Source organism: Podarcis melisellensis (assembly GCF_964234715.1).
Source record: "Podarcis melisellensis genome assembly, chromosome: 6".
Lineage (NCBI taxonomy): Eukaryota > Metazoa > Chordata > Lepidosauria > Squamata > Lacertidae > Podarcis > Podarcis melisellensis.
Window position 1 is genome coordinate 22,929,637 of NC_138538.1, and position 24,342 is coordinate 22,953,978.

At 46.7% G+C, this 24,342-nt stretch overlaps 1 protein-coding gene, 1 long non-coding RNA gene and 1 pseudogene across 4 annotated transcripts in view; 1 reads left to right on the top strand and 2 right to left on the bottom strand.

The window, feature by feature from the left end:
• Window positions 1-23,060, bottom strand: part of SRC (SRC proto-oncogene, non-receptor tyrosine kinase) — a 96,768-nt gene extending 73,708 nt beyond the window's left edge. Inside the window, exon 1 of one of the 2 annotated variants that reach the window (XM_081916977.1) lies at window positions 19,602-23,060. The gene's annotated coding sequence lies outside the window, so the exon portion shown is untranslated. The remainder of the gene's footprint in view (window positions 1-19,601) is intronic. The other variant, XM_081916978.1, reaches the window with a different exon arrangement.
• The window catches only part of LOC309373215, a 408,815-nt gene that overhangs the window by 6,902 nt on the left and 377,571 nt on the right, over window positions 1-24,342 (top strand). The window lies entirely within an intron of this gene.
• Window positions 690-1,670, bottom strand: LOC309373309 (annotated as a pseudogene). The gene has a single exon. The product of its transcript is annotated as an uncharacterized misc_RNA (transcript).

Consider the following 24,342-nt stretch of genomic DNA (forward strand, 5'->3'; position numbering starts at 1 on the left):
ACAACAGCATGTGTGCCTTCTCCAAAATCCCATGGCAGCAGTTGGTAAACAGGATAGTGTTCCATATAGACTTTGTGCAGTTGAAGCAACCTTGGCAAGGGCATCTCAGCCAGAACAAGCAACCAAGAAGCAGGATCTTGTGTCCTCCATGCAAGAATCCAAGAAATTGGGATGGACCACAAAGGTAACCTAGTCCAACCGCCTGCAGTGTAATCTGTTGCCCAATGTGGGGCTCAAACCCACAACCCTGAGAGTAAGAGTCTCATGCTCTACTACAGGGGCTGGCAAACTAAGGCCCGGGGGCCGGATGTGGCCCCCCAGGCTCGTAAATCTGGCCCATGGACCCTGCCGCCCGCTCAGTTAGTCCCCATGCACTGCGGATGCCTTGCTGCACAGGGACTGATTTCCATGACACTAGCACGGCTTCTGGGTGGGCGGTGACGCTGGCGCCGCTGAGGTAAACCTGGCGCAGCCATGGACGGAGAGGTCAGTGGGCGGGTGGCAGGTCTGTGCCGCGCCATGGGCATTGTGAAGGGCGCGTCACGGGGCTTCAGCCAGAGCTTTGTGCACCTGGTGCCACCATGCCTGGCTTGGTGCTGCTGCTGGTGGCGAGCTTGGCGGCCACGCTGGAGCAGCTGGAGGGCAAGCTGTGTGCCACCTGCCCAGCGCTCCGCGTGCACGGCCTGCCCGCTCACCCGGCCTCGGACAATGGGTTGCAGCGCATGGTGCACACCGCTTGGGAGCTATATTTTCAAAATATAGTCCGGCCCCCTGATGAACAAGTTTGCTGACCCCTGCTCTACTATATCTTGGAATCTTGATATCCCTCCCCAACTGACTTATGTGCCCTGGGCTTTGCAACGCAGCTTGACCATCTCGGCCAGCTTCCCCATTGCCTCGGAGATCCCTTCTCCGGTCAGGGCAGAGCAGCCCTGCACATGCCACCGGTGGCCCTGCAGTTTCCTCAGCCCCATTTTTTCTGCCACCTCCAGGGGGGGCCACGCTCCGGGCAAGTCTTGCTTGTTGGCCAGCAGCACCACAGGCACCTCTTGAAAGAGCTCGTCACCCAGCAGGGCTTCCAGCTCGGACCTGGCCTCCTCAAAGCGAACGTAATCCACGCTGTCCACCACGAATACCAGCGCGTCTGTGTTGGGCTGGTAATGCCCCCAGAACGGCCTGACCCGTTCTTGACCACACACATCCCACATGGTGAAAGAGACGTTGTTGATGGGCCTTATTGTTTCCACATGGAAGCCAATGGTGGGAACGGTCATTATGGTTTCATTCAGCTTCAGCTTATAGAGGAGGGTTGTTTTGCCAGCTGCATCCAGGCCCAGCAGGAGAATACGAGCCTCCGTCCCATAGAAACTCTGCAAAGCACTCTGAATCCGGCTGAGTAAAAGTCCCATGGTGAAATGCTGTTGTACCTCCAATGCAGCCTCTGTGTAGCCCCGGGAAGGACTGCTTCCTGTATACATGTAGATAGCCGGGCGTTGTTCCATTGGCTCAGCCCTAGGGAGGCGTGGTGTGGAACTGTCATTACTGGCTTGCTGGCAGCTGGCATGCTGGAAGTTTTGCAGACCGGCTCTCTGATGCAGGAAGTTTTGCTGGCTAAGAGGAGTGATTCAGCATTCTGACTGTACAAGTCATGGAGTGAGTTTTGCTGCTGCCTGAGATGCAAACAGTTTTTAATGCATATCAACAAATCTAGTTTGCTATGGTTATCTGTATTCACTGTGGAACCTTTTGGCACCGCAATAATAATAGATGTTTTTCTTTTAATAATGTAAAAAACACCACTGGCAGTTTTTCAACATTTGAAAAGTGGAGTTTCTTAAGTACCCATTAAGTTCTGGTTTGATTGGTTGGTATCTGCACATCTTTTAAGAAGACCGACAAAATATAACAGATAAAAGCATTTAGAATACAGTCTTTTCATTTTATGTAGGATACAACCCATCCTGATCTGGTGACAAACAATGTAGCAGGACGAATAAATACAGATAATTTAAAATAAATTGAAATTGTATTGTCAATTGCAGTTATATTGACTATTCATGTTTCTACTTAAGATTCAGTAGGACTTATTCCTTTGGAAGTATGTTTACAATTGCATCCTAAGATTATTTCTCTCTCTTTTTAAATAAAATATCTGTTTTTACTGATACTTCTCCTAAGACCTACCCAATACAATGTATCTTTTAAATAAAATATCTGTTTTTGCTGATACTTCTCCAAAGACCTACCCAATACAAAGTATCTTTTAAATAAAATATCTGTTTTTGCTGATACTTCTCCAAAGACCTACCCAATACAAAGTATCTTTTCATAATACACCAGAATAAAATAAATACTTTAAAAATGTAATCTAAAAAGGGACAGACGCAAGAAAGAAAAAAAGAGAAAAGAAAATGAAAAATGATTAAAAGAATCTGTCCTGCAGCTTAATATAGCATTTACTCATCATTAGCATCCAACTATCCTATTTTCTATTTTTTTTCAATCTTCAAATTAAGATATTAAAAGTTCCCTGATATGAAAAAGAGACCCCACGTGTTGCATACAGACTACAGAACAAGCCTGGCTTGGAAACGTTTATAGGAATCTCTCCTTGTCATGTGACCTTCTCTGTCCTTGCAGTATTCAATACAGTGGTGCCTCGCAAGACGAAATTAATTCGTTCCGCAAGTTTTTTCTTCTTGCGAGTTTTTCGTCTTGCGAAGCACGGTTTCCCATAGGAATGCATTGAAAATCAATCAATGCATTCCTATGGAGACCGTCCGGGGACAGAGGGGAAGCGCCGCGTTGCGCTTCCCCGCTATCCCCGGAGCTTGCGGGGCAAGCTTCGTTTTGCGAAGCAAGCCCATAGGGAAATGCGTCTTGCGAAGCGGCTAAGAAAATGAAAAACTCCTTCGTCTAGCGAGTTTTTCGTCTTCCGAGGTGTTCGTCTTGCGGGGTACCACTGTATGCGTGCGACCTGGCTAACCATGCTGTAGTTTACCCTCTGGGCCAGTATTCAGTGCGGGTACACAGAAGAAAATTCTTGTCCAATGTCTCTAAGGCTCAAGACCCACAATAGGTTCAAACCCTGATGGAACAATGAGATGCTCACACCTTATTGCTACCAAGCTGTATGAGTTGCCTGTAGTTTCAAAAAATTGGTTCCTAGAATTCCCCTGCTAAGAATGCTAGTCATCATAAGATATTTTCCTAGTGCTGCATTTATTTTCCTGGCTGCTGGAAATTCTTGCTAGATAGCTTTCAGAGTCATTTACACGATATCTTAAAGACATCTTAGGTGTTACTGTTGAGCCCTCTAGACTTCATGTAATTGTGTTTCCCAGTAGGAAGCTTGCCATTTACAATTAGATCAAATGTCTAAGCAAACACTAATTGGTCAATATCCAATCTGATATTATCAGGCCTTCCTGTGCTGCTCTCACAGTATCAGAAGAGATGGAACTGCCCTTTTATTTTGTCATTTTAAAGCTGTCAGTATCTGTGCTCAGTAATGATAGAGGGTAGGAAATCTCCCCCCCCCCCCCATCAAGGACCACATTGCTTGGAGATAATTTTTCAGAGGCCACATGCCATTGGTGGCCAGGACAGAGCCAAATGTGAGTGAAGTTTGCAGCACTGCAGGATCGCACAGCTCCCTCTCGTTCTTCTGTGCCCCCCTATTGCTGGAACACTTCCTCAGCTGTGTGCCACCCCCCACCATGTGCCACCATCAGGAGAATCTCAAGAAATGAAGCCAGGGCCATGTCACCCACAGAGTGCAGGTTCCCAACCACTGGGCTAGTTTGACACTCATAAAATCAAGAGATGTCTGGGTGAGAGCTCCCTAGAGCAGGAGTGGGAAACCCTTTTCCAGTTGGGGGGGGTCTTTTTCCTTCTGGGCAACCTTGCACAGGCAATATGACAGCAGTGGATGGGGCCATAGTTGAAAGTAGGCAGAACAATAGACGTGAATTTTACCTTTGTACAGTAAGCTGGTTCCTTCCTTCCTTCCTTGTCTCCTCCATCATACAAACCAGGAAGCATTATCAAAACTCAAGGACACAGTCCAGTCAGGCCAAAAACATGAAAGAAAGTGCAGATCAGAGCAGGGGAAGGGGGTGGTTTGGGGTGACCTGGAAGAGAGTTCCCAGGGTCAGATAGATACAGTGGTACCTCGGGGTGCGAATGGGATCCGTTCCGCAGCCCCGTTTGCATCCTGAACAGAACATAAGATGCATCAGTGCGTCACGTTTTGCCACTTCCACACATGCGTGTGACGTCATTTTGAGCGCCTGCGCATGCGCGAGTGGCGAAACCTGGAAGTAACACACTCCGTTACTTCCGGGTTGCCGTGGAGCGCAACCTGAAAGCACTCAACTTGAAGCACATTCAACCCGAGGTGTGACTGTACGTACAGTGGTACCTTGGGTTAAGAACTTAATTTGTTCTGGAGGTCAGTTCTTAACCTGAAACTGAAGCACCACTTTAGCTAATGGGGCCTCCCACTGCTGCTGCGCCGCCGTCGTGCAATTTCTGTTCTCGTCCTGAAGCAGAGTTCTTAACCCGAGGTACTATTTCTGGGTTAGCGGAGTCTGTAACCTGAAGCATATGTAACCTGAAGCGTATGTAACCCGAGGTACCACTGTATTCACTTTGTGGGCCTGGAACAATTTTTTTGCTAAACAGGCTAACACTCAGGTACATAAGAAACTGGAAGCAACCAAGAGAACAAACTAAAGCTTCAACCCGTAACAACTGGAGAAAATGTTTGCCATTACCCATTGCTACGTTCCCCATCTCTTGGGGTATAAACATCGCATGCATGCATGTTTTTCTTGGGGAAGAGAGCACCTCTCCTATCTACCAACAGAATTGTGAGCTTTCTGTGACTTAATAAGTCTTTGCTGAAGATATCTAGCATAGCTATTAATAGTCGACAGAAAGCAGTTGCTTTTATGCTCTGCTTTCTATGCCAAGGCTAGCTAGCTCGAGTCTTAAAAACAAACATCTTTGTTTAGGCTGACTGTGTTTCCCCTGGACCTTCAAAGACTGCATGCATCGACACGCAACGCATCTCTTTATTCCGTCATGCTGTTTGGCTCATGCTCTACAAAGGAGCTTCGGCCTAGCAATTGGGAGATCTAAAGAGCCCTGGTCTGAAAGGGGCACTTTGTAGTTCATGGGCTCAGGAAGATGAAACCTACCATTTTCTTTAAGGTGTTCCTTTCACCTGGCTGTGAAAAACAACACACAACTGGTCATGCCAGCAAAGTCTTCAGTAATACTAACAGACTGAAATTCTCAGCTGGTTTGGGCAACAGCTTCTGTTTTCCAGATAAGGCAGGTAGGTATTCTGTAGAACAGAGATAACCAACATGGTGCCCTCCACAAGTTGCTGATCTCTGATGATTGACTATGCTGCCTGGTGTTGATGGGAGTTGTAGTCCAACAACCTTTGGAGGGTACCATATTGGCTACCATTAGATAGCTTGTTTGCTCTGCATGTTCTGAAAATGCTGGTGACTAATAGCATCATGCTGTACTATTAAAATCCTTATAGGTGCATTTGAGAGCCAGGTAGTTTATAATAGTGAGTAGACTAGGGCCCATGAATCACCCACCCTCCCCTCCCCACCAAAAAATATTTTCCTAGGAGTTTGCAACTAGTGGTGAGTAGGTCTGCTTTGGAGATTAACAGATGGCTGCTGAACAAAGAGGCCCCAAGCCAGTTGGGATGAGTTTCTTACCTAACAGCTGCCCCACATGTGCTCATTTCTCTCACTTACCACCCACAAACATCTATCAAAATAGAACAGCCTTGTTCTTGCACATGCTGACTTCCTACTCACTGTGTGCTTTAAAACTCAATTGTCCATTATATTAATTAAAACATAGGAATAACATTTTTTAACACTGATTTCCTGTGTGGCATTCCTATGCACACTTCTCTGGGAGAAAGCCTCATTGAGCACAGCAGGACCTACTTCCCAGTAAACATGCACTGGATGCTCCAGCAGTCTCTCACAAGCTCCTTACAAGGAGTTAGACCATTGGTCCATCAAGCTCAGTATTGTTTACATGCTGTCTTACAATGACTCTCCAAGGTTTCACATAGGAGTGTTTCCTAGTCCTGTCTAAAGATGCTGGCAGTGCTCAAAATTAGCAAGGTCCCAGGTGCATTTAGCACCTGGCTATCAGTCACTTACAAGGGACACGGGTGGCGCTGTGGGTTAAACCACAGAGCCTAGGATTTGCCAATCAGAAGGTCGGCAGTTTGAATCCCCGTGACGGGGTGAGCTCCCGTTGCTCGGTCCCCGCTCCTGCCAACCTAGCATTTTGAAAGCATGTCAAAGTGCAAGTAGATAAATAGGTACCACTCTGGTGGGAAGGTAAATGGCATTTCCGTGTGCTGCTCTGGTTCTCCAGAAGCGGCTTAGTCATGCTGTCCACATGACCTGGAAGCTGTATGCCAGCTCCCTCGGCCAATAAAGTGAGATGAGCGCCGCAACCCCAGAGTTGGTCACGACTGGACCTAATGGTCAGGGGTCCCTTTACCTTAATCAGCCACTTACAGGTTTTAATATTTGGTTGGGAGCCACCCAGAGTGACTGGGGAAAGCCAGCCAGATGGGCGGGGCATAAATAACAGTATTATTATTATTATTATTATTATTATTATTATTATTATTAAGTCTTACCCATGAAAGCTTACTCTACAGCACTACTGATTCACTGCTATGCAATACTCTCCCCACTCAGCCATAGACCTGCAGCTTTTCAATTTCCAAACCAATCCCATCTTTGCAGCAAATCAATACGTTTGATAATTAGCTGCATATTGGACTTTTCTGTCCTGTGTTGCAACTAACAAAGCAGAATTACTGATGGCACAGAGGACAACTCCCAAGGTGGTCATATTAAGGTTTCTTCATAATATAAATTTCCAATAAGCAGTGTATCAATCTGTCAAAATCACCAGCTGTGAATGAAATCTGCTCCCTGGGACGGTACATTGTGAAAAATGTAATCAAGAATAAGTTTATAAAACTTATCGTGGGTAAAGGCCTAACAAAAACAAAAGGCTCACTAAAGATCCAACGTACCTAACACAGTGGGCTAGATTCTCCATTAAATAGCAACTTAGTTGTCCCACTATTTCAAGCATCCTGCATAAACACAGATACAAATTACCCCTTCATTGTTTCTGTCTTTGGTACTAGAAAGAGATTAGAAATCTCTCCCGGTTCTCACCTTTTACCTCCTTGATTGGTTGCTGAAATTTGCCAATGACCCATCTGTGTCTGGGTGCTTCCACACTAGACTTTAGTGTGCAACAAGCATGTTTTGCTTAGTTACCTATCATGAGGTATCCACACAATGCCATCACCAGGTCATTGTCATCCTGTATTATCTTAAGACAAATGCACAATGAGCCAATCTAACCCTGCTCAAATTTGATTGGCAGTATTACCCTCAAACAGACAAAAGCTAGCTAACCAAGGGAACCCCTTGGCCCTAAGGCCTAAGCCACCAGTTTAGAATCAAGGCTAATAGTTTCCATTTAGCATTGTATCTGGACTCACTGCTGTGTGGGTGGCACCACGATATTACCCTGTCGCACAATTAACTACACACAATACAAATTCTTACTGGCAACCATGACAAGTACTTGTTGATTAGCTCTAAATGCAGAGGTAGGAATTGCCAAGGTCACCCAGGAACCGATGACGAAATCAGAATCTACAGCCACAATCCAATGCACACTTACCTTGGAGAAAGCTCCATTGAATATGTGATTTACTTCTGAGTTAGCATGCAAAGGACTGTGTTGTAGGTCTTCCAAGCAGAGCCTTGATTTGCATAACCAAACATTTAATAATATTTATTTATTTATACCTCACCCATCTGGTTCGGTTTCCTCAGCCACTCTGGGCAGCTTCCAATAGAATATTAAACATACGATAAAACATCAAACATTAAAAACTTCCCTAAACAGATGTCTTCTAAATGTCAGATAGTTGTTTATTTCCTTGACATCTGATGGGAGGGCGTTCCACAGGGAGGGCGCCACTACTGAAAAGGCCCTCTGCCTGGTTCCCTGTAACTTCACTTCTCACAGTGAGGGAACCACCAGAAGGCCCTCAAAGCTGGACCTCAGTGTGTGGGCAGAACGTTGGCAAATTCACTTAACTTATGCTGCTAAATGAGTTGTTGAAGAAACAGTGTTTCTTTCCCTAATGAAAGGCCCTGGATACAAAATGCCTAGCTGTCACTTGATCCGGTCAGCAGTTCTGTACAAGTTGCTTACTTGTAAGGGAGCAGGATAATATTTTCCCCTAGTTCTTGCATCAAACCTCTATCATTGTAAAGCAAACAATTTCTCCTTGCTTTTGTACCTTGCAGGCTAAACACTCCAGAATGTTTAGTCTCAACTCTGAAAGGTAAATAGTGCAAGTCTGGAGTCAGAGCCAGACCAGTTTCCCCCACTGCAAGACAGCACAGCCAGCCTTGATCCATGTTCCACTCTAGGACATCCTTTCTTGAGCGCTCCTATTAACCCCTGAATAAAATTGTTGACAATATGGAAAGGTTCGGCTCACACCTTTGCTATCCCCATATCAGCATTTGAATACTCTTCAATACAATCATACCTTGGAAGCCGAATGCCTTGGCACTCGGACGTTTTGGTTCCCGAACACCGCAAATCTGGAAGTGGGTGTTCCAGTCTGTGAACGTTCTTTTGAAATCCGAACGTCCAGCACGGCTTCCAATTGGATGCAGGAGCTTCCTGCAGCCAATCAGAAACCATGCCTTGGTTTCTGAATGTTTTGGAAGTCAAACGGATTTCCAGAATGGATTCTGTTCAACTTCCAAGGTATGACTGTACAGGCAAGTGCAATGATAGCCTTTCACTCTACCCAGGACATACCCTGAGGCTTTTGAAACTTCTTTTCTCATTCTTGGTGTGAGGGGCGATCTACCATCAGGCAGAGTGAAGTGGCTGCCTCAGGCATCAGATGCCGGATGGCAGATGAGCAAACTGTTGGACAACTGAATTGTATGCATCACGTGGCCTGGCCTGCATCCCCTAAGCTAGCCTGCTACCCCTAGATGTGGGGTGTCACTGTCCCAAAACTAGTGTAACTAAAGCAGGGGTGGTGAACCCTGGCCTTTGGGCCACATTTGGGCCTCCCAGCCTTCCCATTTAGCCTGCAAGGTCATTTCCCCAAAAGCCACACCCACCTGCTCCACACCTGATGCCCTATGTGATACCAGGTGTGAGGCAGGTAGTGGTGCAGGCTGATCCCTGCCAAAAGCAGGATTGAACTCTCTGAGAATCAGCTGCAAGCCCATGAGCCAACTTTAATGATAGTTGATGCCATTATGATGCCACACGGATGTCCCTGCCCACCTGCCTAAGTTGGCCTACAGGGTGATGGGTGATAAAAGATTGGCCCACTGGTACAAAAATGTTCTATACCCCTGTATTAAAACTTTTTTTAAAAAAACAAAAAACTATTTGAAGGAACCTGAGAGTTGACCCTACCATTAGGGGGAGTTAGGCGGCTGCCTTGGGCAACTGACTTTAAAGAACATGAGAAGGTAGCAAAGTGTTAGCTGTTACTCTTGCATTTTCACTGCCGGGGGGGTGGGGTGGGGATGTTTGTCAAGCTGCGTGCCTCAGCTAACAAGCCTGGTTTTGGGTACTATCCACCGTGACTTTGGGAGGGTTGATGCCATTTTCTGCTCCATCTCAGGTAGCAAAATGGCTTTGGCTGACCCCAGTTGTATGGTTGCCCTGGGAGATTGCCAGGTGCCCAGTTTGAGGCTGTGCAGTTTAAATAATAAGCCCGCATATCCAACACAGAAAATGAAGTGTGGAAGGTTGGAAAGCCTGGGGTAGGGTGGAGTGGGGGCTTTAACCAAGAGTTATGAACATATGCCTTGCATGTAGATATGTGCCAAATCAGTGTTCAAAACTCCCATTGTCCTCCAAAACTATTTATTGGAGTATTACAATATATCCAAAACAATGGGAGAAATTGGAAGGATCTCAAAAGAGAAGATAGACAGGGACTGGAAGGTGTTTAAAGGATACTTGCAAAACCATATTGAAAAATCAGAAACTCCTATTAGAATAAACAAGTTCCGTTTTAAATACTGGAATACTAAATAAGATGGATAACAATGTGTAATAGAAAAAGAAGCATGAAATTAGGATAAGGGTGTGTGAAAGACAGCAACAGAAGTGGAAAGAAATTGCAATTGAGTAGATTGGAAGTCTAACACAAAGGTGGGGTGAGGGGTGGTGGATGGTGATAAGAAAAGGAATTATCCGTGGGATTGAGTGTAGGTATGTTTGAACATTTTTAAGGATTGTATGAAATGTATGTTTGTATATTCGCAATATGTGTGTATTAATGCTGAATTATTTTAACAATAAAAACTTAAAACAAACAAAACAAAACTCCCATTGTTCTAGGCAACTTTTGCAACAGGGAATTTCATTAATGCAAGCTCTGGGTGCAGTACTGTACCTAAGATTTCAGATTAAAACTGCCACTGCGAGAAGGAAATGAGGACCTTTTTTTGCCTCCCCACTTCCAGCCACTCTCTGAAGACAGGAGAAGGGACCCTCATAAGAATATTAGGAGCAGACGGGCAGGGGAAGTATGGCTTTGTTTTGGCAGTCTTCAGATGAGGACTAAACCATGTGAAAAATGAATGTGATATTTTAGCTACACTTCATTCATTTTCAGCTTTGTATTCTTGTTAAAAAAAAAGCACGCCTAGACACTCCATTGCAGTGCCCATAATCTAGGCTGAAGGTGCCATTTAGTTCCTAGCTTTCATATCTCAGTTTCTAAACATTGTGCCAAATGCGACCCAAGACACCTCCACTCTTAGGCTCTTGACCAGTAGAGCAGACTTGGCTGCCCTCCATTGCAGTGCATGGTGCAAAGGTCCAGGCAGGGGAGCTCTTGAGCAGGAATGGGGGAGGGAGGGCACAAATCATACTATGTCACTTTCTGAAGCAGCAGCTGAGGGGGCACAATAACAAAAAGATATCCCTTCCTGTAATTCAAGAACTGCCTGAAGCTGTATTGGAAGATGCAAGAATTACCTACTCTGGAAGAATGGCAATCGAAGGTGATGGAATATATGGGACTGGCAGAGATGACCGGCAGAATCCGTGACCAGAGGAAAGAGACAGTGGAAGAGGACTGGGGGAAATTTAAAACATATCTAAAAAATTACTGTAAAATTGTGGACTGATAAGATGTTGAGGGGTAGGAAACAAAGAACTACAGCTGTAAATCTTAAACTTTAAGGAAATTCAAAAGGGACTTAACTAAAGACTGATTGATGAGTTGCTCGAAAAATGGTAAAACAAGGATGTGGCGAAGGGAAGGCATGGGGAAGTCAATTTTTGTTGTTTGTTTTTCGATGTTTGTGTTTGTCTTGTATTGTCATTAATATGTGTAAAAACTAATAAAAATATTTAAAAAAAAAAAAGAACTGCCTGAAGCTACCTGCTCATAGCAGAAGCACAGTTTAGACCAGGAGTAGGCAAGCTTACCGGATGATGGGCCAGTCCACACTCTGTCCGTCAGAGGATGGGCCGGAGCATGTGCGCACACATGCTCTTCCAGGTTGGAGGAGTGCCCATGCGCGCACGTATTTCCGGTGCTCCTCCGACCAAGATGTGTGCTGGAAATACAGTGGTACCTCGGGTTACAGACACTTCAGGTTACAGGCTCCACTAACCCAGAAATAGTACCTCGGGTTAAGAACTTTGCTTCAGAATGAGAACAGAAATTGCGCGGCAGCGGTGCGGCGGCAGTGGGAGGCTCCATTAGCTAAAGTGGCACCTCAGGTTAAGAACAGTTTCAGGTTAAGAATGGACCTACAGAACGAATTAAGTTCTTAACCTGAGGTACCACTGTAGCGTGTGCGCATGTGCATGTGCTCTTCTCCATCCCGCACGTGTGTGCACACACTATTTCTGGTGCACATTCGGGTCGGAAAAGCGCCCGTGTACAGGCACCATCAACCCAGAAGTCGGTCCGTGCGCTGCGCCAGTAAGGGCAGGGGGTGGCAGGGTTCGCCATGGGCCAGATAGACAAGCCCTGTGGGCTGCTACCGGCCCATGGGCCTTAGGTTGCCGACCCCTGGTTTAGACTAGGGACTTCCCACTCTGTAGCTGAGGTGCTAGCCCTACTCAGAACAGACCCACTGAAATTAATAGACACAACTAACTTATGGTACATTAACTTCATCTGGTCTAGTCTGAGTAGGACTAGCATTAGATGAGACAACCCTCAGGCTCTTAGCCATTATGCTGAGATTCAGGTCCCGCAGCCACTCAAGATTTTGCTGCCTCCCAGCAAGTGCACAGTGTTGCACTCAAAAGCTGGTGCTCAAGGAATATCCTTTCCCAGGTTTTCCTCGCAACTCCACCCTGTCTCCCTTGCCTCCCCACAATTCATCTGACTGGGGTGCCTCTCAAGTAATCCTGGCAGCAGCTTCCCAAGACCCGAGAGGCCACCCACCAAGCAGATGATGACTGCAGCAGCAATCTGCAGGCACCTGAAGCCTATGCACAATCTGGAAGACAGAAACGCAGAACAGAACTTCTCCAGGCGGTGATTAGAATGCATACTGTTCTTTTCTTTTGCAACTCCCTTCCAGCGTCACACCTAAGGCAGCCCAGATGGCTCTGATAAGAAATTTATACCCCTCTGCTTTGGGTTCTGCAACTCCTAAGGACATCCGTGTGCCATGCCCAAGGAAGGAAAGTGAGAGATTTAGGACTCCCACTGCTTCTGATATCCATTTCAGATCCAGCAACTCTGGCGTAAGAACATAAGGAAAGTCTACAGGATTAGGCCAATGGCCCATCTAGTCCAACATCCTGTTCTCACAATAGACGAGATGAAAAAAAGTAGACTGAACCTCAACATCAGAATGACTAGCCCAAAGCAAACATTATTTGTATTTCATGAGTTAGCAACATAGTGGGGGGAAAGTAGTTTGTCATGAGCAACATGGTGAGGCATAAGCCAGGTAAGGCCTCGCCTATTACTGGCATGCGCTACTGACAATGCACGATAGGATTGGTTCAAACCACCACGAGCTATAGCTGCAGGACCATAATGGTGCAGATTCGCCTAATGACTTGTGTAATCTGGTGATGAAGCTGGGTTTTTGATGCAAGGTCATCTGGTTAAGAATTGGAGAGAGAGAGAGAGAGAGAGAGAGAGAGAGAGAGAGAGAGAAAGTAAGAGGAAAGGGCTGTAGCTCATTTTCAGAGCATCTGCTTTGCACAGAGAAGGGCTTGGGTTCAACCCTCACCTTCGCCAGGTAGGGCTAGGAGAAACCATTGCCTGAAATCCTAGAGAACCACTGCCAGCCATTATGGACCTGGAGTAGCAGCATGATGCTCTTCAGATGTTGTTGGGTCTCCAGCTCCTTTAATTCCTGGCCATTGGCCGCACTGGCTGGGGTGAAGGGTGTTGGAAGTCCAACATCATCTGTAGGGCATCTTGTTGGCTAGCCCTGGTGTAGACAGTAGGGAGTTAGATGGACCAACTCTCTGGCTATGTATAAGGCTGCTGCTCCGATGTTCCTAAGAGTTTGATTACAATTTAGCACTCTGAAGAGAAGATGAGAAAACTGTTTTCTTCAAAGTGTTATGAAATTATGCTAATCTCAATCAGGCCTGACTTTCAAAAACCTGCTGCGCTGCACCATTATGCCCTTGAAATAATTTTGGTGGCCAGAGAATTACAGGAATCAATCCCTAAACACAGATACTTTTTTTTGCAAACTTAGGGGAGGTCTGTGCAAGTATGTCCAGAAACTGGCCAATGAGCAATCTCAAATAAACAAAAAAAAAAGGAGGCAGGATCAGCAATTAAAACTAAGGGGGGGGGGGACATTATCTGCCACATACGATGAGAACCTGCTGAAATAATGCAGTATTTGACAACCAGCAAAAAAACAGCACAGGAGCCAACTGTACTTTGTGGAGCAGAATGTTCCATAATACAGGTGGAGCCACCAAGAAAGCTTACTCTCTCTTGTCTCATTCATATACGTTTTCATCCTAGGTGAGACAAGGAGATGGACCTCTCCTTCTGATCTTAGGGAGCAGGCAGGATGATCCCCAGGGTATCCTGGACCGAAGCTATTTAGGACTTCGATAAAAGATAGTCACCCAAACGTTGTGCCCAGAAGCAAACTGGTAATCAGTGCAGATGTTGGTGGAATGGGATAGGTGTGCATACCCAACAACGTCATTGTGGTTGCATTCTGGTCCAGGTGAAGCTTTCTAAGGTTTTCAAAAGTAGCCCCATGTTATAGCATGTTGGAAGAACCCAGCTATGGCTCCCTTGTCTTGTTACCCAGGAGACTGTTGCTTGCTTCAGGTAACCAGGCAAATAGTTGTTTCCTAGTCTGGAAATGGTCTTACCAATAGCTGTACATTTGGAGCATCACAAACAGCACTCTCAGAAGCCAATTTTTCAAAAACATTTTCTCAGATTGAGATACACTAAATCTCAACTTCTTATTACTAAAGGGGAAGTTGATGACAACAGAGGTTTGAATAAATTTCCTAAGGGGAATGCACATCACAGACAGAATTAGATCTCAAAACTTCCCACTTCCCTGTCTTATGCTATGATCACACTTCAGATCACATGACCACAGTTTGATTTGTTTGTAGTTTTCCTCAAGTACATACGGTACCTCATTTAGCAATGGATAGAGGGTCTCTTCTCCAGTCTTCAGAGAGTAGTGGGGGAAGTGGGGAGGCAGAAAAAGGTCCTCCTTTCCTTCCACTCTGCAGTTTTAATCTGAAATCTTAGTCGCAGGACTGTGCCCGGAGCTCAGGAACTAAATGAAATTCCATGTCGCAAAATGCACCTAGAACAATGGGAGTTTTGAATGCTGCTTTTGAGCCCCCAAATGATTTATATTTAATACCCAGTGGTGTGTATGTGTATATGCATTATCCCTTCCTGTTCAGGAGAAGATGTGAATAGTGATAACTGGGACATGTGATTCATTGTTTTCGATAGGTACCTCTAGGCAACTGCCAGGTCATCCTTTGATGGAGGGGAATTCCAGACTTCACCCATGAGCAAGTCACCAGTGACTGTCCAATGACCTGTTACTTCCAGGTTCCATGTCAGAATAATATTTCACTGGATTTTCAACCTCAAACAAGTGGTTTGAAACATATTTTATCATTCCTAAACAGCACCCAACTTTGTTACTGAAGAAACCGATGTTTCTAGAATGCTCAGAATGAAAACTGTTTTGATTGGGACAATTAACTTCCTTTTCCATGTGTTCCTTGTTTGAAGAATCACTTTCACTTCTATTCCAGATTGAAGATGCACATGCACCTAGGTGTGCACTCATTTCTGGGAAAGTATGGACCACGAAGCATGCAATTATGCCAACCACTATCCATCATTAACCCGGCTTTCAATTTACATGACAGTTTTATGGGTCTAAGATGTACAGCTAAGATTCAGACTACCAAAACAATAGTCAACATGCTTACAGAATTCTTCAGGGCCGAAAAAGTGAATCATTTCCCTGCTGTTAAGCCAGTTTCATTTCATATTAGATATCCATCTGTCTTCACTTCCCCCACCCAAAAATGGAAGAACTGATCTCTAGATCTACTCAAAAGAGGCCTACTAGTAATACTTTCTAACGACAGCAGTAAACACTTATCCCATTCCACGGCTGCAACCCACCAGTGGTGCAAAAGGCTGGGAGGTCAACAGTAGGTGGCGCCAGAGCCAATGTGAGACAGAACCTGGTAATTCTGGTATTATCCTCCTCCCTGCAGAGTTCTTCAAATGCAACATTGAGACTGAGGAGGAGGAGACTGATAGCTGTGCCACCCCTGGATTGGTGGAAAGTAAGGAGGTAGACGGGGGGGTGGGGTGGGTAGATGAGGTTGGTGGGGCAATGTCCCATTCATCTTGATGGCCAAGCTGCCTCTGCTTAACAATTGCCCAATGGCGCCTCCAGGATTCTGAAGACTCTCAGGCATGGGTCTCCCTAGCCTGGAAGAGTAAAGGCATGCAAACTGAAAACTGTCATAGGTTTCCACATCCTGGATCCTGAGTGAAGTAAAAATGGGAAGGGATGTGGACCCTCTTCTGGATCCTGCACCCTGGCAAATGCCCAACCTTGCCAGCCTCTGAAGCTAGGCCTACAGACTCATGAAGAACAATGCTTATCAAAATACCCAACACACATACTCATCTGTAAGCCAGATTAAGAGCAGGATCAGACCCTGGCAGGTGTGTGCATGCATGTGAGTCAGTCCTTGGTGTTGGGAACTCTCATGTCTATCATGGAATAGCAGGAGCACAGGTAAGGAGGAGCCCTGTGGCACCTTAAAAAGGGACTACAGATTCATTGCAATGGGCATTGTAAAAATTATAGGGGCTTAGCCTTATGCCACCCAAAAATGTTGGAGTCTCCAAGGGGTCTTGTCACTCTAATTGTACGTTTATTCCTGTTCGTTTGTTTTTAAAAAGCACTCTTAGCTTTCAGTTCTTTACCATATGCTGACATTGCATCAGAAGTGGATTGGCAGCAAATTCAGGACAGGCAAAAAGGGAAAATACCCTACACACATTCCATAATTACCTTGTGGAATTCACTGACATGAATGATGGCCATGGCCCTTGGGGAAGGCTGTAGCTCAGTGGTACAGCATCTGCTGTACATGCAGAAGGTCCCGGGTTCAATCCCTGGCAATTCCCAGTAAGACTGGGAATGTCCCGACTGATAACTCCATAGAGCAGCTGCCAATCAGTGCAGGCAATACTGATCAATGGTATAAGGCGGATTCCTATGTGCCACTTTAGATAGCTTGGGGTGAGGGTGGGAATAAGGGAACCTGTGACCCTCCAGATTATGCCAGGAGCATCAATGAAAGTCTTAGGAGATGCCTTGGGCCCATGGGCACAGGGTTGGTGAGCACAGATCTATATGGCACAGTATGTTATGCCGATCTAGGCCCCCAACAATGAGAGGAGAGGAGCAACAGCCAGAAAGCCTGCAGAGCAGGCAAACCTTTGCCATCTCTCCCAGCTCTGCATTTATTGCTGCTCTCCTTGCAAGGAAAGGAGAAGCACCAGAGCATCCTTGGAGGACCCATACCCCACTGATTGGCAGCTGCTGAACCTGTGGCCAAGACTTCTGGCTAGGGGTAGGGAGATTTTAAATATATATATCCTGGGTTGACATGGCTGCCTTTGGGCTAGGGAAGGGTGCATATCAGTGTTTGAATTTTGTTTTTTATTTACTGGTAAGTGGGTGAGAATATCATTTTGTCTGGGTTTTTTGTTAGTGTGTTGTCAATGCTATTATCCCTGTTATTGGCAGGGCTGTTTTTTTTAACTTTATAAAGTATTTCAATATATGTTCTTCAATGCTTAGTTACTTGGAGACCTTTCAGATGACAAGTAACTACCTAGGTTTAATAAATAATGATGATGATTAATAGCGACAACAGTATTAACAATGTTATATACCACTGAATGCCAGGCTCTGCAGACACACAACAGGAGAGGATCTGTTGCCTTCATGCTCTGCTTCTAAGCTTCCCAGGGACATCTGTCTGACTGTTGTTGGAAGGAGGGTGTGGGATGACCCTAATCGGAGCAGAGATCCATCAAGACATTCTTCCTCCTTCCTATTGTGTATTGATGCACACATCAAGTACCAGCATGTAAGTCACCCAAAAATACTGGTTGGATTTGAGCTTGCTTGAGTGCATTTGCTTCCAGCCAGATTTTGCTATTCCCCACCACTCTTTCTGCTGCAGTTCTTCCCCACATGCCAGGGGTTCCCTGGCCTTCAGGTGAGGCTTTACATGGGTTCCCAGAGGCTGCAAAGAGGAGGAGGTTGCACAAGCCTTAATCCAAAGGACCCTTCATTATATTCACCCTTTGCATTTATGCAGCACATTCCACGGGTGTGAAGCACTTCCCGTAACATCATGTTACAGCAGGACTTCAAACAAACCTTGTAAGCTTGGTCTAGGATCTTCTCCGTATGCCTGCTGAGACAAGCAAGGGACTTGACCAAGGCCACCCAGTGAGTTTGTGACAGAGATAAAACGGACAGAAAGATGTCCTGATTTGCACTGGACACTCCATGCATTGCACTCCAAGCAAGTTTGAAGGGAGAAGATCCTGCAGTGGGAGAACACACAACTTTACTGGACACAAGAGCCCCCAAGAGAACAACAAGGGCACCTGAAGCCTTGCTAGTGACAAAAAAAAGGCACTCCTACAGAGGACAGCCTCTCTCCACTGGCACAGAACATACCAGTTTGCTCTTTTCTCTGGCAGCTACTAAGGAGTTAACTCTGCTCCCCTCTCGAATTCTTTGCAATTTTTCAGAGTAGCGCGCGCGCACACACCGTTTTGCCCTTCTCACTTAAAGGTCTTCGGGAAGATTGCCCAACCTCCGCTCCTGGAGAATGACGGACGTCGCCTTTATGTGACAATAAACTGGGTTGCCTCACATTGCATCCGCCGGCTTCACGCCGCGCGCGCGCGCGCGCGCGCACACACACACACACACACACACACACACTAAAAGCAGCAGCGAGAAGTTACGAGGCGGTGATCTCCCCATTTATTAGTTAATTAAGTAGCACCCCAATTTTGCACGAGATTAAATCCTGCCAGGCTGCCACCAGTTTTAAGGCGTGACCAGGTTAAAGAGAAGCGTTGTAGGCGTGCTCCTAGAACGATACTGCCACAACATAAACACAAACACTCGTACTCTCTCGCCCCCCTGAAAATGAATATTTTACCAATCTCAAATTAAAAAAATAAAAGGAGCTGGACTGGAAAAACCATAGAAGCGGACATGATAAATATTTCATATTTTGGCCTAGATACAGCTCCCAGATTACCCCTCTCCCCCACCTTATTCCTTTGCCCAAGAGATTGGGTTGAATATATACTACGAGAGTGGGAGTGTGTGGGAGTGGGGTGGGGGGAGAGAAAGTACAGTCCTAGATTAGGGAGCGAGCGGCGCATCATGCCCGCCGAAGCAGACGGAGAATCATAACAAAAGAAAGTGTATCGGAACCAAGTCGCGCACAACACGATCCGGGAAAAGACTCCTCGCTTCTTTTCCGGACGGTTTCGACCTTCCACGCGCCCCTCCCCAAACAAAAGCCCAAACCGAGCAAGCAGAACCATCACAACAACTCGTATCAGGAGACACCTTTTGTTGCCTCCTTTAAAAAACAAAAAAGACCTCGGGACTTAATCCATCTGTGCCACTCGCAGGGAATGATTGCTGCCTTTATCAAAAGAAATCGAGGGGTTCAGGGGGAGCAGCAATAACGTTTGCTGGTCCTGCGGCTTTGATTTTCGCGTGCAGTCTCCCTCCTCCTCCTCTCTCCAAGAACAGGATATTAACAAAGCTCGCTTAGTCAGTTGAACCAAGGCTTAGTTAGTCAAGATCACGCCCGGCCGGAGACGCCGGGATATTAAGCACAGCAGTCCAATCCCCTCCCCGCAGCACCCGGCAGACACTTACCTTCCCTTTATTTCCTCTCTCTTTCAAGTCTCCTGGTGGCAAGAGAGAATCGCGGGGGCCAGATGGAGACGCCTGGCTTCCTTCCTTCGCCCCGTCTCCTCCTCCTCCTCCCGACCACAGGAACCGGCCAGATCTTCAGCGGGGCCAAGCAGGGAGCAAACAAATGAATCGATGGCTCCGATTAAAAAAAAAAGGCGGGCGGGGGGCGGGATCGCAGAGAGGCGAGACGGCGCGCAAAGGCAGGACCCGGAGAGCTCAGGCGCTGGCCAGCCGGCGCGCTCCGGAGTTCCTCTCGCACATATAGCCTGGAAAGAGCCGCGATGGAAGAGAAACCAAGGCGCTCGCTTTGTGTGGAGCGAGCCAGTGAATGGGAGGGAGGATGCGTGTATGTGCGCGCCCCGGAAGCGCGCTCTCGCGCTCGCTCTTTCTTTCCAGAGAGGCGTGCGCCTTTACAGAGCCGGTCTGCTGATGCCTTTGCCCCACAGCAACCTTTCCCGGTGCGCAGAAGGCTGGAGATCAGCAAATGGCTGGAGAGGGATGGTGAACTTGGAGCGCTTTCGAGAAGTGAGGTCAGCAGCCGAGGTACACGCCCGCCTGCGCCTCCGACACCGTCTCCTCTCTCTCCGCCCCCACCTCGCGCCAGAGATCCCTCAAGCTCTTCTCGGGCAGAAGCATCCAGCAAGGAATCCAAAGCTTCGTCGCCACCAGCGCCACTCCTTAGGCCCGTCCCCGTGGCACCGGGCGCCCTGGCGCCGACGCGCTACGCTATGAGAGTCTCTCCAAACGCAGCGGCTGCCACCACCGTCAGCCTCGACTGCCTTGTTTTATACAGTATTTCATTTCTCTCTCTCTCTCGGTTTCTCTTTCCTCCTCCCCCTTCCAAAAAAGGAATATGGCAGCGGGGCCGGAAGCGGCTTTTAAGGAGGGAGGGGAACTCCCCCGCCTTCCTTCGCTAGCTGCCGCCTCCTCCTCGCCTCCACCTCCATCATCATCATCATCACCGGGGATCATCCACCCGCTTAGTTTTTCTAAAAGAGGCGACGGGAACAACAAAAAAATGGAGCCCGCGGTGGCTCTGCCTGCCTGCCGGGGGAGTTGAGTTGGAGAGGGTATGGCGTAGTTGTGAGCAAAGGCGTGACGTCCGCAAGCAGCGAACTGACGTCGTGGGTGTCTTTTTTCGGCTCGGCCAGCGCTTGGAGAAGGCTTGGCTCGAGGGGGATGGTGGACTTTTAGGCAGGGATCTGAACAGGCTTCGAGGTTCCGCAGCGCCAAGAATTACGCAGACAAGATCTTAGCTTGCCTTGGTGGGGTGGTCGGCCCTGCTTTCCAGTTGTTCCCCCTTCTTGCGCGACGGGCTAAGCTGCAACCAAGCAGCCCAGGTCCGTTTACTCGGAAGTAAATCCCACTGATGGGTTTATTTCTAGGGAAGTATGCCTAGGATGGCAGCTGTGAAGCCTGACCACCCCCCCATACTTGTTTATACTGAAGTCCCCATGCATGAGTGAAATAGAAGTTTTCTGCCAGTTATGTGTGCATAGGACTCTGAGGTGTGGTGGTGAATTCATGCCTCCACAGCCACGCCTCTTTAAAAGTTCTCTAAGAGGTACAATATAGGCAACCTGGGAACTTCCAGGTGTGATTGGACTACAACTCCTATGATCCTTGACAGTTGCTGATGCTATTTGGGGGTGCTGGGAGTTGGAGTTTAACAACTTCTGGAGAGCCATAGGCTAGAATCATAGAACTGTAGAGCTGGAAGGGACCACAAGGGTCATTTAGTCCAACCCGCTGCAATGCAGGAATGCTCAAACCCACCCTGAGATTAAGAATCTCGTGCTCTACCAACCGAGCTGTTCCCCATTTGATTTTTATAGTTCTGTAACTATAGAACTGTAGTTCTATAATGCTCTATAACAAAAATGACCTTTCTAAATTAAAAAACAAACCAATGCAAACATTATTGCTTTAATAGCAAGCCCCCTTGCATAAAACCCAGCCTGATGAAGATCTCTGGTGGACTCAAATGCTTGCTCACTGTGTTGTGATATTTTGGCTGGTGATAATAAAGGGACTGTGGCAGTTTAGCCCTTAGCCATGCATACCAGTGTAGCGTACCTTTTCCTTTGCTCAGCTTATTTGATGTGCTTCTCTCTAGGAAAAGTGATCTCAGTGGGATGTATTTCAGAGATCTGGTATGACATTCACCCCAGAGACCAAACCACAAAGCTGCAAGTCCTCAGTTTGAATCATGAACTCACTAGAATGCCTTAGGCAGGTCACTTTTTCTTAGCCTTAAGCACCTCATCTGCGAGATAAGAATAATAATATTGACCCACCTTGCAGGGCTGTTGCGAGAATTGCAGCTGCTTAATATCTGTAAAGCAACTTGCTTTTGCATTCAGTGTAAATACTAAGTATTCTTAATTATAACCACACGTAGCATTTATAATTCTGATAAGCCTGGCTCCTTGTAAGCAAATCCTACTGAGTTCAAAGGGACTTACACCAGGGTAAGTGTGCATAGAATTGCAGCTTTAGCTTTTCCCAGAGCCTCCCTAGTACAAAGTGCAAATGTGGCCTGGCCTCCTTGATTTCAGCAGGGCTTGTGCAAGAGGACTTCCTGATGGATTAGGGCTAAAGTTGTTGTGAGAGGAAAAGAGATTAAACATGAGGAACCACTTTACATGTGGGCACCTAGTATGCAATGATTTTATTTTGGTTTGTTGGTTTTTAAGTATGTTGTAACTCATCCAGAGCCTTAAGGCTAATGCTGAATTGAAATCTAAACAGAGCAGTTGCTCTTAGGTTTCACGGAATGCAACTGAGCTATTGAGGCAGATCACAACCTTGTGCGAAATATTATAAATGCATGTTTTTCCTTCCAGCAAAGCCTGAATAATCTGTTGTATTATTATTTATTAATCCACGGTTTAAGGAGTTTCCAGCTGTCTTCCCCAGCCCCCTTTCCTCTCTGTGACTAGTGCTGTTTGCCCGCCTCAAGGATTCACATTTCCTATGTTCATAATGACAGGGCTTTGTTTTAACAATCTCACTCAGTATGGCATTACATTGCCATTTGATTTCTGATCTAGTAACCTAGTTTGCATGTTGCCAGCATTAAATTCGTAAAAAATGAGATGATGGGACTCAAAGCCGCCTGGATTTAGAAGTCAAGCTTCCTGACCCAGAAACTGCGCCTTCTAATTCTAAGGTTGGACTCTGATGAATATTAACTTGGGAGAAATCATCATTGAGCTCAGTGGGAGTTAATGTTCAAGTCAAGTAAGTGGCGCATAGGATAAGGCGCTATCTGTGCACACCGGCAGAAGGAAACACACCCTTTGCATACTTTAAATGTTTTATTTTATTCTTCGCTGATCAGTTGGTGCTAACCCTGCAAATGGGATGTATTTCAGAATGGGTAGCTATATTAGTCTGTGACAGCAAAAAGCAATAAAAGGAGTTAAGAGACATTAAGATGATTTGATTTATTGTTGTGTGAGCTTCCATGGAGTCCATGCATCTGACGAAATTGGCTCTAGTCCATTAAAGCTGCAATACATCTATTAGGCTTTGAGAGGAGTGGGGAATCTTTTTCAGCTTGAGGGCTGTGTTTCCTTTTATTCAACTGGGGGCCACAGGCCAATGGTGAGCGGGGGCAGAGGCAAAAGTGTGCAGAGCAATGAATGTCAAGAAGACTCTGTGCTATCCTCATATGACAGATGCAGCCTTTCGGACCCCAAATTTAGTTAGAATCATAGAATGGTAGAGTTGGAAGGGATCCTAAGGGTCATCTAGTCCAGCCCCCAGCAATGCAGGAATCTCAGCTAAAGCATCCTTGACAGATGGCCATCCACCCTCTGCTTAAAAACCTCCAAGGAGGAAGGAGAGTCCACAACCTTCCGAGGGAGACACTATGCTAGGCCCAGGGGGTAACCTGAGAACCATGGTCCAGGTCTGGTCCAGAACCCATAGGTTCTACTAGGAGTTAGTCCGACAGGGACAAGGCAGGAAACCAGGCAAGGACAGGTACAGGATCTCAGGCAGGGTCTGGCATACAGCAATGTCGCTCCCTCAGCCTTGGGCGGGGTCCAACAGCCTTTTATCTTTGTCGGGGTAACAGACGGTCCTGATCCCCCAGCGACTCACCTCCCTGTTTCACCCGAAGGCGAGCACTCCTCCTGCGAGTACTCAGGTCTCTCCTTCTCTCAGACCTGAGTCTCTGCAGCTCAGGAGACGTCGGTGGGTTACTAGACCCAGGGGCCACCTCAGCCTCCCCTGACCAAACTGGTAGTGGAGCAGCTGTAAGTGATGGCCCAGCTGAAGGCAATGAGGTAATCCCCACATCTGCAGTCAGGGCAGGCTCAGGCCCCTGACTCGGCCCAGCTGGGGTTTGTTGCAGGGAAACCTGTGCAGACTGGGACTCTTCAGGATCAGGCCCCAGACTTGGTTCAGATGATGCCTGAGGCAAAGGATCCTTTGCATACTGAGACTCCTCTGGTTCCAAGTCCGAGCCCAAGTCCCAGGCCATCACAGACTGTTCCACTGCTGAATAGCTGTTACTGTCAGAAAGCTCTTCCTGATGTTTAGTCTCCTTTCTTGTAACTTGAATCCATTGGTTTGGGACCTACCTCGCAGAGCAAGAGAAAACAAGCTTGCTCCATCTTTAGATATTTGAAGATGGTCATCATTTCTCATCTCAGTCTCCTCTTTTCCACACTGAACATACCCAAGTCCTTCA